Raw genomic sequence first — 13,075 nt, 5'->3', positions numbered from 1 at the left:
GATTGTATCAAAGGCCAGCAGAACTAGGAAACAGCTCTCACCTTTGTCCCTAGCCCGCCGGAGATCATCAACCAGCGTGACCAAGGCAGTTTCAGTCCCATGATGAGGCCTGAATCCCAATGCGAGGGTTACGTTTCGGGGATAGTGTGTAAAGCCCAAAGCATGAATAGTCAAAACACATTGGGTGCAATGATGGGTGGGCTTGCCCAAGCTCCCCCCCCAGACTCCCCCCCCCTTTTTAATTTTAATACATCTTTTTGCCAAGTGCGTAAAGCTGAATGCACACAAGTTGAATGTGTGCAAATTGTGACTAACTTGTATTAAAACACAATGTTAAAAACAGTTTAAAGCTACTCACAAAAAAATAAGGTAGGCACTAAAAATATACACCTCAAGTGTCAAAAGCCAGGGTGAACAGGTGCATTTTCAGCATTCATGGGAAGCTGTATAAACAAGAAGCCACATGCAACTCTGAAAGATTCTCTGCCTTATACCACTTGTCTGATAACAAATGTTGGAAATGTAAAGGAAATGAAGGAACATTCTTTCACCTCTGTTGGACCTGCCCCAGAGTGAAGGCTTTCTGGGAAATGATATATAATGAGCTGAAAAAGGTATTTAAGTATACCTTCACTAAGAAACCAGAGGCCTTCCTTTTGGGCATAGTCGGCCAGAGGGTGCTAAAGAAGGATCGAACTTTTTTTATGTACGCAACAACAGCAGCAAGGATACTCATTGCTAAGCATTGGAAAACCCAAGATTTACCCACACTGGAAGAATGGCAGACGCAACTGATAGGCTACATGGAACTGGCTGAGATGACTGGCAGAATCCGAGACTGGGGAGAGGAGACGGTAGAGGAGGACTGGAAGAAATTCAAGACTTACTTGCAAAAACATTATAAACTGTATGAATGTTAAGCTGGAGGCTAGATCATAAACAACTTGGCACCATTAAAATAGATGATGTGATTTATGAAGAGAAGTTCAAATTTGACAATGATTAGGTTAAATTTAAAATTGTTTAAGATTTCAAACAAGTGTAGATAAAATGTGTGAAATAACATCTGGAGATTAGCTATTAAAGAATAGAAACAGGGTGATAAATTGCTGGATTAAATTTTTAAATTAAGAACGCAGGAGTGGGAGATGCGAGGAAGTCCAAAGATGATAAGAAAATGTGTTATGAGATGTATTACTGTGTTTTATTTATTTGTATTGTAATTAAAAACTTTTAATAAATATATATTTTAAAAAAATGAAAGATGCTCTGCCTTCCCAGTACTTTGACAGACCTGCCAGGTGCTGGTGTAGTTTATTTTCATCCCATGGCTTATAGTGGGTCCATTCTGTCCTGCTGGGGAGAGTCCAGTAGTGCACTGAATGAGACAGTTAGGCTTGCAACCTTACAGATGCATATTTTGAGTTAAATATAGTTGTACCTAGGAAGCCAAACGCCATGGGAGTCAAACGGTTTGGCTCCCAAACGCCGCAAAGCATGTTCTCCCTAAATGAGAGCACGTGTTGCGGTGGGGTCCGCTGAGTCACCCCTCTGTTGCCAGGTAGGGTGATAAAATATAACCCTGGCATTTAATTGGTTGGCTGTGTTGCTGGGGGAATTTACTTGTTGCTAATTTGGTGGGAGGGACCAAACTGTTTAAATTCTGAGCACACAGCTTGGTGCTTTCTCTTTCGCTGCGTGAGCCGGATCACCCACCTGCCCGCCCTCAGTTCAGAGGTTTTGCTTGACCTTGCTATGCCTGTCATGGTGTCGTCTGCCATTGGGGCAGGGGACTGGTAGGAATTTTGTCCATCTGGCTGATTGGCTGGGCCATTTGGTTTTTGCCTACTGCGTAGCAAATTGTCACAACTTGTAAGGTTGGTAGTTAGGCATTGGTTATCAACTGGTTGGAGGAGGGGTAAGGATTGGCTGTGCCTGCCCCTCCAATGCTGCTGCGGAAGGGAATTCCATTAAAGGAATCCAGGGGCTTGCCACGATTTCGTCTGAATCCCTGGAGAGGGGCTAGGGCCGGCAAGCCCCAGGAAGCATGCGGGTGAGCGCTGAGGGCCTGTGACTCAGCTCCTTTGCTCCCCAATATTGTTTTCCCTTACTGGCATCCGGCGGAGTTCGGTTGTCAGTTCTGTCAGTTCTGTCCCCAGGTGGGGGGGACAGGTAGTCTTAACCAATGCCTAAGCAACCACTCAGAGATATGTATTTTAATAAAGTTGTGGCCAAAATTATGCCAAAAACCTTAAACAAAAATTATGTGTGAGTTGTGAGTTATTTGAGGGGTGGCTTGGGGACCTTGACACGCAAACCCAGAAGTGAGTTCTTTGGAGCCCGAACGTCTGACGCGGCCTCCGCAGCTTCCGATTGGCTGCAGGAGCTTCCTGCAGCCAATCTGAAGTTGCACCTTGGTTTCCAAACATTTTGGAAGTCGAACAAACTTCCAGAATGGATTCTGTTCAACTTCCGAGGTACAACTGTATGTTCAAAAATACATACTTGTTATTGATCTTTGAAATTGTAAATTTGTTAAAGAAAAAACAAAAGAAACACAGACACACAAAGAAGGGAGAACACAATGGAACAAAAACAATATTGTCAGCTCCTATTCACAGTGCAATAAACATCAACACATCCATCCCAGTTTAAAAACACGGATCGATATACGCCATTCAAATGTCTGAATAGGTATCCAAACAATAGCTAGCTCATTCTTCTAAGTATGTTTCTATAAAGTACATTCAAACATGGCAAGGACATTAAGGCCTTCAAGCCATTGTATAATAGATGGTGAGTATTTATCTTTCCAGGCTCGAAGTAGAAGTCTCTTAGCGACCATAAGGGCTCATTAAATCCATTTTTGTTGTCCTGCTGTTAGCCCTCATACTACAGGGAAATAATTTGAAAATACACAAATAATAAGCAGATATAAAGTATTTTGCTAACACAAGCTGAATACAGACAGTAACTTCAGACCAAAAATTACATACTTAACTACATATTTAAATTTGCATTTTCATAGAGGTTTTGTTTTGTTTTTTATTTAAAGAAATGCAGATTACTGCGGACAAGGGATATAATTTACTTGTGAATCTGGAGACAGTGACACAGATTAGAAGTAGACTCGTTCTTCTTTCCCTAAATGTTGCAGGTGTGGTGGTGGACGTGACGAAAAGCCCCCCCCCCCCGCCCCGGGTCAGAACCTCTGCTAGGAATCCTAGATAACTGCTCGCTGCACAAGTAAATGAGAACTCTGTTTGGTTCTAACCATAGGAGCCAGCCAACTCCTAGAGGCTGCGGTCCCTTTGCCCACCCCCATAAAATATTTGAGGGCCCCCCAAAGTTGATGGGCATTGTCATTCAAATGGTATGTGTGTGCCGCATCTTGTGATCAAATATGTGGGGCAGGGTTTACGTGGCCCCCAAATATTTTATTCAAGTTGGCACGCCTGGCTCTAACTACCCCTGCATCAAATTGTCAACCTCAGAGCAGCCTGAGGTCCTGCAGCTCATATTCAGGTAATCCAACTTGATGCTCCTCTGACTAACCAACTGATCTGCTACCTAGTCTGGCCAGTGGACTGCCTGCCCCCTGAGAATTGGACTTGCCCTGTGGGCCAGGCTAAGATATCAAATTTCTCCTAACACTTTTAAAATGTAACTACCTCTGGCTCATAGTTTATCCAGATTACTTTTATTCCTTAAAAAAAATAAAATAATTGTGTGTGTCTCTATTGGCCTAACTCTGAGGACTTCGGCTGCTTAATGAATGTTTCAGTGGCATAAAAGTCTATAATATCCACTTCTGGAGCTCAGTCAATCTTCCAAGGGAAGGAAGGCCTGCAGCTGGAAAGCTGTGCCCTTGTACATACTTTTGTCACAGATGGCACCACCAAGAGGCTGCTTCTAGGCAAACGGAAATTTCAATGAAACGGATATCTGTACATACAGTCTCATTCTGAAGTCTCTTGGGTTCTCAGTGTTCAGTGATTTGAAATAATTTCTTTTGATTTACTGTACTCCAGCCTTCCCTTGAACTGATGCCCTCCAGATGTTTTGGAGTCCCATCAGCCCCAGCCAGGGTGACCAGTTGGCAAGGATCATGAAAGTTGTAGCCCAGTACATCTAGAGGGCACGAGGTTGGGGAAGGCTGCTATAACCTATCCTTTTAAATCCAATCTGTATTTTCCATATTTGAAGTTATCAGATAGCACACACCTGCTGATCATCCTACACACCTTACTTTTCAGTGTGAACAGCAGCCGATGCTTCATTTCATTTTTGTCCATGTGTCTCATATTCTACTTTTATGATCCCAGTTCTCTGTTTTTGTATAAGAAGCAAAGTTGCTTAACACTGCATAAGGAAACCTGTGGCCTTTCAGATGTGGCTAGTCTCCAGCTCCCATTTGCCTCAGGCAGCTTGGTGAATGGCCTGGAGTGAGAGAAGTAATAGTACCACTCTATTCTGCCGTAGAACATACCTGGAATACTGTGTCCACTTCTGGGCATCAAAATTTAAGAAAGATAGGTAAAGGTAAAGGGGCCCCTGACCATTAGGTCCAGTCCTGGCTGACTCTGGGGTTGCGGTGCTCATCTCGCTTTATTGGCCGAGGGAGCCGGCGTATAGCTTCCGGGTCATGTGGCCAGCATGATTAAGTCTCTTCTGGCAAACCAGAGCAGCACATGGAAACACTGTTTACCTTCCCACTGGAGCAGTACCTATTTATTTACTTGCACTTTGACGTGCTTTCGAACTGCTAGGTTGGCAGGAGCAGGGACCGAGCAACGGGAGCTCACCCCGTCGCAGGGATTCAAACCACCGACCTTCTGATCAGCAAGTCCTAGGCTCTGTGATTAACCCACAGCGCCACCCGCGTCCCCCTTAAGAAAGATAAAGTAAAGGTAAAGGTACCCCTGCCCGTTCGGGCCAGTCTTGCCAGACTCTAGGGTTGTGCGCTCATCTCACTCTATAGGCCGGGAGCCAGCACTGTCCGCAGACACTTCCGAGTCACGATAGACAAGCTGAAATGTGTGCAGAGAGGGTTACCAAGATGATCAAGGATCTGGAAACAAAGCCTTATGAGGAGTGGTTGAGGGAGCTGGGAATGCTTAGCCTTGAAAGGAGAAGACTGAGAGGAGATATGAGAGCCATCTTCAAATATCTCAAGGGCTGTCACATGGAAGAGGGAGCAAGCTTGTCTTCTCCTGCTCTGGAGGGTAAGACTCAAATCTACTTTATTTTATTCCTAGGATTTTCATACCATAGCGTTCACTTTCCATATTCATACTTTTTAGATATCTTATCTCATATTTTGTCACTTTGCTTTGCAACAGAGTATAGCATGCTTGTCCTTGACATTACTAGAGCTATAGTTAGAATGAAAACATCAATCCATTATTAAATGTGTAAAAAACACAGGTCACACAAATCTTCTGCAGGTTTGCAGCACAGCTTTGTCAAGCTTTAAATTCACCAAATCTGTTTGGACTGCTTGAACGAATGCATCTCAGAGAATGCCTTCTCCTGTATTATCACTCATGTGTGTTAAGATTATCTGATACGACCTTGTTCCATGTCTTTCACCATGTTCCATGTCTTACACCATCAAAGGCTGCATTAGAATTACAGAACTGTAGAGTCGGAAGGGATGTCAAGGGACGACTATTCCAATCTCCCTCATGTGGGATAGCCAGTTCTATATAATCTACATGCTTAAGTCTGATTGATGCATGAAGGGGTTAATACCATAGAGTAAGCTGTCCTGCCAGACTTAGCTATGTCACTTCACTTACCTTGGGAGGTAATAGATAATCAACCCTATTGCTCCCTCCCAGCCTACCTGTAAATCTCAGTATGTGACAAGGTTTGAGCTGGTTGCTCCCACTCAGTAGCATGGCTCTCACCAGCCACTCTTGAGTTTCTATGCCAATAACCTAGGAACTTTTACCACTTTGTAACTAAACTAAGTTTTACTGCCTGTGCAACTTTTCTGACTGATGTATGTAAAAGCACTTACCAAATGTGTGCATTTTTTTAAATGCTAAGGGAAATGGAAAACTTTGAAGTTCACTCGGAAGTGCATATTTTAGAGGTCTAACAGCTTATATTTCCATGCTTTACTTTGCTGTGTATTTTGTGACTTTAAATCTTTGCTGGAGTTCTCTCACCAAAGAGTACTTGTCCCCAGACTTGGATCTTGGCATCCAGGAATTCTCTCTCATTCTCTCTCTCTCTCACTTGTGTGTGTGTGTGTTTGTGCGTGCGCGCACACACACACAGTGCTTTTTTCTTTAAAAAATATGTTTAGGGGTACTCTCATTTTGACTCAAGAAAACCACTATTTTATAGTTTAAATTGGAAAAATAAATGCAGTAAATGGACAAAAGTAGAAAGATTCACAAAATGTTTAAAGGGTAAAGGTTTAGGGGTATGCATACCCCTTCATCCCCCCAGAAAAAGCACTGTATGTATGTATGTATGTATGTATGTATGTATGTACACACACACACATACACACACACACGATTGCAGTGTTTGAGTCGGTTCATATGGCAAAAGGTGGTCCCTGAGGTATCTAAAGCTTTATAGGCCAAAACCAGCACTTTGAATTGGGCCTGGAAACTAATTTACAAGCAGTGCAGGTGGGCCAGGATTGGCATAATATGCTCAAACCGTCTTGCCCCAGTCTTGCCTGGCTGCTGAATTCTACACCAGCTGACATTTCTGAACCATTTCAGAGGCAGCCCCACATATAACTAACCACCACTGCACAGCAGCCTTTTTGATGACTAGTGGCCCAGCTGCCTCAAAATATAATGATGTTGGGCTAGTTAGACTAATATAATGAATAGATTATCCCACATTATACACATTTGAGTTGGAAAGGAGTCAGTCAGAATGCACCAGTAGCCTAGTCCTTTCTGAATGCTGACTTCTACGGCCCATTGTTCTCTTTCCTAGCCCCTTGAGTGAAATGAATAGTGTTTTGCTTAACACATTGTTCCATTGCAACCCCCCTTTTTGAGGGGAGGTCCGCCCTATGAGTGACTGAGATCTATGAAGCCAATTACACCGACAATTTAGAGTCCAAGTGGAAATTAGAAATGCACTACTGTCCTTGACGTTACTGGCGCTGCAGCTGGAATCAAAACATTAATTCAGATTAAAGCTGAATCAGACAACAATTCATTAATTTTCCAATGAAGCATTTGCATTTCATCTCTACACATGATTTGACTGGTTAATGAAATGCTACCACCTATGGTGCCTAAAAGTGAACTTGTCAGCACTCCATATACCACAAGGTTGCATGTGGGAAGGATGCAGGATCTAGTGAATGCAGCAGAGCATGAGAGAAAGAAATGTGAGGCTAATTGTTATGCCATTAATTTAACTATGCAAGCTGATTAACCTCCTGTATTTCCAGTTCAGTTTAGGTAGGTTGTTGTTTCTTTATTAATGTTATTTTCTATGCTGTCGTTAATTGGACAATAGGAGTACGGTATTTGGTACAATGGGAGAACTGGAGCATCACAAAGGGGAGAAGCCAGGAATTGAACCTAGGCCCTTCAGCATGCAAAGCACATGCTCTCCAATGGAATTACAGGCTGTAATAATTCCACCAACAGCCAGTGGAACAGGGTTAAGAACCTTATTAGAAGCCAGAAAGGCTGCTTTTGGTGCCTGACTGGGTGTAACTAACAAATCTGAAGACAGGAAAGGAAAGTTAAACCAAACTAAACCAAACCAAAGTAACTGCTTTGCCCCTAAGGGGCAGTGTCAAAATTACAAAAGAGTATACAGTGGTAGCTCAGGTTAAGTACTTAATTCGTTCCGGAGGTCCGTACTTAACCTGAAACTGTTCTTAACCTGAAGCACCACTTTAGCTAATGGGGCCTCCTGCTGCCGTTGTGCCGCCAGAGCACAATTTCTGTTCTCATCCTGAAGCAAAGTACTTAACCCGAGGTAATATTTCTGGGTTAGCGGAGTCTGTAACCTGAAGCGTATGTAACCTGAGGTACCACTGTAGTTAGGGAACAACCCCAAATGTCAACAACAGATCTCATGATAGGACACTGGTCCCCCTGGCATTCTACAACTTGTTTCCTACTGGTTCCAAGCACCTGCATGAAAATCAGTGTTCATTTCTTCTCTTCCTGCTGGGACAGCAGAAGTTTTGCTTGCTCAAGAACAAGGAGGTTCTTTGGTGTAATTCCAAAGGACTTTAAAAGCCCTCCCACATAGCAGCCAACTGGTTGTGTGTGTAGAGCTTTTGGTGGTCCGACATGACCCTGAGATTCAGCTGGCCTTTACCAGGGAACTGAGCCTTTAGTCTGAAAAGCCCTGGCCTGTAGAACTCCTTGCCAATAGAACAAACCTTCCAACACGGCACAACCCAAATCCGGGATGCCATCTTCCAGGTCCGCACTCCCGCACAAGTCATGTGACCCACGCAAGATCTTGGCACCCCAAAAGCCTTTTGGGGGTGCAGTGTCCAAAAATGTGTGTTTGGGGACACTATGCCTGAGAAAAGCGCAGCCCAAAATCGCACAAGATCACAGTGGCCATTTGGGCCACTGTCCATCTGCAAGAAAAAATGGGATGTCCCATTTTTGCTGTGACAATTGCTGGGTATGGTAGAAGTTCAAAAGGAGCCATCCCTCCTCAGTTGTCGACACTGTTTTAAAAATCATAAACTTCCGAGAGACCTTGCAAACCTGAGATTCCTTGCCAACCATATTTTATGATTGTGTTATGACATGTTTTATGGCATGGTAGAATAGTTTAAGCCTGTATACCGCCTTGTGCTTTTTTAGATGATGGTGCAGTTTACAAATATTTAAATAAGTGAAGCACTATGTTGCTCTAATGCAACAAATCCACATTAAAAAACATAAAATCTGCCCTCTCCCGGACTTATTGCAGTTGGGAAAGTGATAGGGAAATACAGTACACTGAAAAATGTTGGGTGTGCAAATGATTAACGGGAACACTTCTAAACACCCTGTAAGAAAATCAGGATGAAGGTCCCTTGCCATATAACTTCCATGTGAACAAAAACAGAGCAAATTATGCATAAAGACCAGACATAGTCTAATCTCAGCATAAACTCTGTGCAAGAAAATCAGGATGGATGTTCAAAAAACAGGTCATTTGGAGAACCCCAGTTTTAAATAGCTTTATAATTTCCAACAACAAAAATAGTCTCTTTTGGCAAAGCGCTTTCTGTTAGCCGTGCATACTTATGTAAGACTCTTAAGTATGCATGACTAGCAGAAAGTGCCTTACAAACAAATAATATTTGATTTTATAAAAATTACGCAGCTTTTTAAAACCAACTAGGCAAAATCAGTCTTCGTTGTTGTTTTTGGCTTTGGAGTGACTGTATCACTCCAAACAGTAAAATAAACAAACAGAATTTCTTTCCTCCCCCCACCTCAAGAAAGGAAACTGAGCAACAATGTGTAGCATAATGAGAGTTCAGCATTTTGACTAATTAGTTTGAAACAAGCTCCAGCTCCATTTAGCTGTTCTGGAGTCCTCTAACTCTGCAGTGCAAACAACTCCTCAATGACAGCAGGTGGCTTGTTCTTACACATTTTAATAGGATGCTGCTAAAATATTTATTCTTTTGTTAGATTAGTTGATATCACAGCTGGCTGGGAGCTTGCAATGACTTTTCTGACTGTTGTCCCTTTCCCAAAAGCCCAGGGAGAGAAATAAATAAGTATAGAGCATTTTAGTACTTTGTTTCAATATTTGGGAAATGCAATGGGACATCTACCTGTATCTATTTTCATTTTTGTTAGTTCAAACACATTCAATTATATGGCAATTTAGTGCTAATTATCAGCAATTGGATATGATAGAGGTAACTTAGAAATAATTGATAACCAATAGATAACCCTTAATTACTAGAAACTGATGATCAGCAGAAGTTGATATAGTTTCACTCCTCCATCCTTGAGTCTTTTCAGGTTCCAGAGTAAGGAATATAAGCACACAAACACATATTCCCAAAGGGGCTTTTTTCATCACTCAAGTCGCTGGCAAAAGTTTAGTTTGGCGGATGATAATTAATTGCACACTGAGCTTTTATTTTTAGGAGGAAGTGCAGTTGCATAGGCAGAAACCCTGGGGCTAATGGGATGACTTTCTTAAATACAACCCATTCTGCATCGTAGAGATGAGGAATCCATGGCGCTCCAGATTTTGTTGGACTAGAACTGCCATTGTCCTTGGCCTGTTGGCTGCTGCCGCTGGGAATTAGAATCCTACAACTGTGCTGGCTCCCACTCTCAGTCTCTGAACTCAAACTCTCCACATGATTACCGTATTTTTCACTCTATAAGACACACCTGACACACCCAGTTTTTAGTCTCATTTCTCACCAGCGAGGCGGTGAGGTCGCGCTTACTGCGAGGCGGCAGGCGGCGGTGCTGAGGTGCGGTCTTGGGCCTCTGGCAGCCGGCAGAAGCTCATTGATCCCACCTTCGTCGCCAATGTTAAATGTTCGGAAAAAGTCAGAAGCCCAAGGCAGTATAAGTTCCTGAACTACCGTATTTTTCACTCCATAAGACACACCTGACCATAAGACACACCTAGTTTTTAGAGGAGGAAAACAAGAAAAGAAATATTCTGAACGAAACAGTGGATGCATGATTTTTGTGGTTCATGCTGTGGCCACAGACATGTGATTTGACGGTGAGTTTGGGGTAGCCCAATGCAAAAATCCTGAGAATCCATGTGGATCCCTGCTTTGTAACCATGTTTTTGTGCCATTGCGGCCCCACGCAACAGTGGATGCGTGTTTTTTGTGTGTGCAGGCTGTAGCCATAGACATGCTATGTTATCTGATGGTGAATTTGGGGTGACCCAATGCAAAAATCCTGAAGATCCATGGGCTTTTATCTCCCCCTTCCCAGGCAGCCTCCTTTATCGCTAGTGTCTCTTATCTCCCTCCCCGATCGCTTACCGATCAGCTGCTTCCTTTCAACACTCCCTTCCCTCTTGTTTGCCTTAGTGTCTTTTCCTTAGCCTTAATCTGGCCTCAACTAGAGCCAGGGCTTTTTCAGCCATGGCACCGATCTGGTGGAACACTCTATCACAAGAGACCAGGGCCCTGCGGGACTTGACATCTTTCCGTAGGGCCTGCAAGACAGAGCTGTTCCACCAGGCCTTTGGCCAAGGCACAGTCTGACCCCCTCCTCTGGTATTCCTCACAGAACTCTAGCCCAATGGTTGCCATGAATTTGATTTTGAATTTATTTTAAAACAAATTGATTTTAGAATGTTGTGTTACTTTTATTGTTGTTAGCCGCTCTGAGCCCAGCTTCAGCTGGGGAGGGCGGGATATAAATACATTATTATTATTATTATTATTATTATTATTATTATTATTATTAGCTGGAGCAGTTTTTTGCTTCTCCTTTTCTTCTAATTTCTCTCCTCATTGCTTTAGTCTTCCTGTCTCCTCTCCTTGCATGTTCACTCTTTACCTCCCCGCTCCCAGGCAGCCTCCTTTATTGCCTGCATCCCTTATCTCCCTCTGATCACTTGCCAATCAGCAGCTTTGTTTCAACACCCACTTCCCTCTTTCAAAAAAAGAAAGAAAGAAAGAAAGAAAGAAAAGCATGATCTTTTCATGATCTTTTCGCCCCTGGGCAATTCGGCTCCAGGGACCATGCATTCACTCCATAAGGCACACAGACACTTCCCCTTACTTTTTAGGAAGAAAAAAGTGTGTCTTATGAAGTGAAAAATACAGTGCATCCAAAAGCTTTATTCAAGAAGTCAGTACATGATCTATGTATGAGCTCAGACTATAGATTATAAAGTTTTCAGATATATAAACAGAGTTCTAGAATACATGACTAGGCCCAAGCTAAGACATTGTCCCAACGGCTGGTATGCCCTTCCTACTTTGCTTTCAAACAGCCAAGCATAGACTATCACTCAGGTGGTTCATGTCTTCTATGTAAAGATAGCAACTAAGCAGCCCTCCAAAGGACATCAAACTGTTTGCATCTGATGATACATACTTAGAGATGGAAGCTTGTCTGGTGCTGCTACCTCACTCTCAGTCCCAGTCTCTGTCAACCCTGCTGAACCCATTGATTGGCGAGCTGGCTTCTCAGTCACCATGACAATGTCCTGCAATGAAGGTGAGGCCTGAGGCAGCTTGAGTGGCTCTCCTTCCACCTAGGAGCACAACTCGAACCCTTCCCATCCCTGTCCACCGACTACTTCTCCTTTCTCCCTTCTGACAGATTTTGCCAACCTTCCTCCCTCCCAGATTCTGCCCCAAGATTCACGGCATACAACAGCAGGAAGCCTGCAGGTTCCTCATCCCTTCTGTACAGTTTAGAATTTTGGTGAATTTACTACTGCAATGTGTCAGAGGATAGCCAGAAAAAAGATGGCCAACATAAGCTGGAAAGAGACAATCTATGAGCATCCAGTACTTTTCTTCCATGTCCAAGAGCATCATGCTTGCCTGTGCTTTCAAGGGAAATTTAGGTTGATTGTTGCAGCATGAAGATAAACCCGACTACCATATTGAAGAATCATGATCTCATACTCCATCACAGCATCTGTATAGTCCTCGGTCCAGTTCTTTTGGAAAGAGAATCGCACCTGTCAAAGCGGCAGATTTCCCTGGGAGCGTTCCCATCAAATATCATTGAGCTCATATGCTGCCTAACTCGTGAAACCCATGGAGAATTTGGCCAGAGGTTAAATGCAAATAACATTGTTATGCACAATAAAGCTGCCTTATCCTCTCAAGGTCAGAGGCCGAGTATGTTACATGAGGTCCCAGTGACCCTTTTTTGCTCCAAAACGGGTGTCAGCAGATGGGCATATAGAAAGCAGAAGAAAAGTGCTTCTTAGAACGGCTCTCTTTACACATTTAAACATTGTGCACTGAAGCCCAGCATTATTACCAGCCAGTGGTATTTAAAGCCATTATCCAGCTTGACAGCTCCAGACCTCCAGGCAGCCCTTCCAAATGCCACTGTTGATTTGCTGCAAATGTTAAGCAAGCAGACACTGCAATTATTTGTCA

General features: G+C 43.2%; 1 long non-coding RNA gene across 1 annotated transcript in view; it reads left to right on the top strand.

Annotated features, from left to right (window-relative positions):
• The window catches only part of LOC309336450, a 53,519-nt gene extending 40,724 nt beyond the window's left edge, over positions 1-12,795 (top strand). The window contains exon 3 of the long non-coding RNA XR_014153996.1: positions 12,279-12,795. This is a non-coding gene — a long non-coding RNA (uncharacterized lncRNA). The remainder of the gene's footprint in view (positions 1-12,278) is intronic.
• Positions 12,796-13,075: the final 280 nt, after the last annotated feature.

Source organism: Podarcis erhardii (assembly GCF_964252035.2).
Source record: "Podarcis erhardii genome assembly, chromosome: 2".
NCBI classification, from domain to species: Eukaryota; Metazoa; Chordata; class Lepidosauria; order Squamata; family Lacertidae; genus Podarcis; species Podarcis erhardii.
This window is presented reverse-complemented; position numbering and strand designations above follow the sequence as displayed.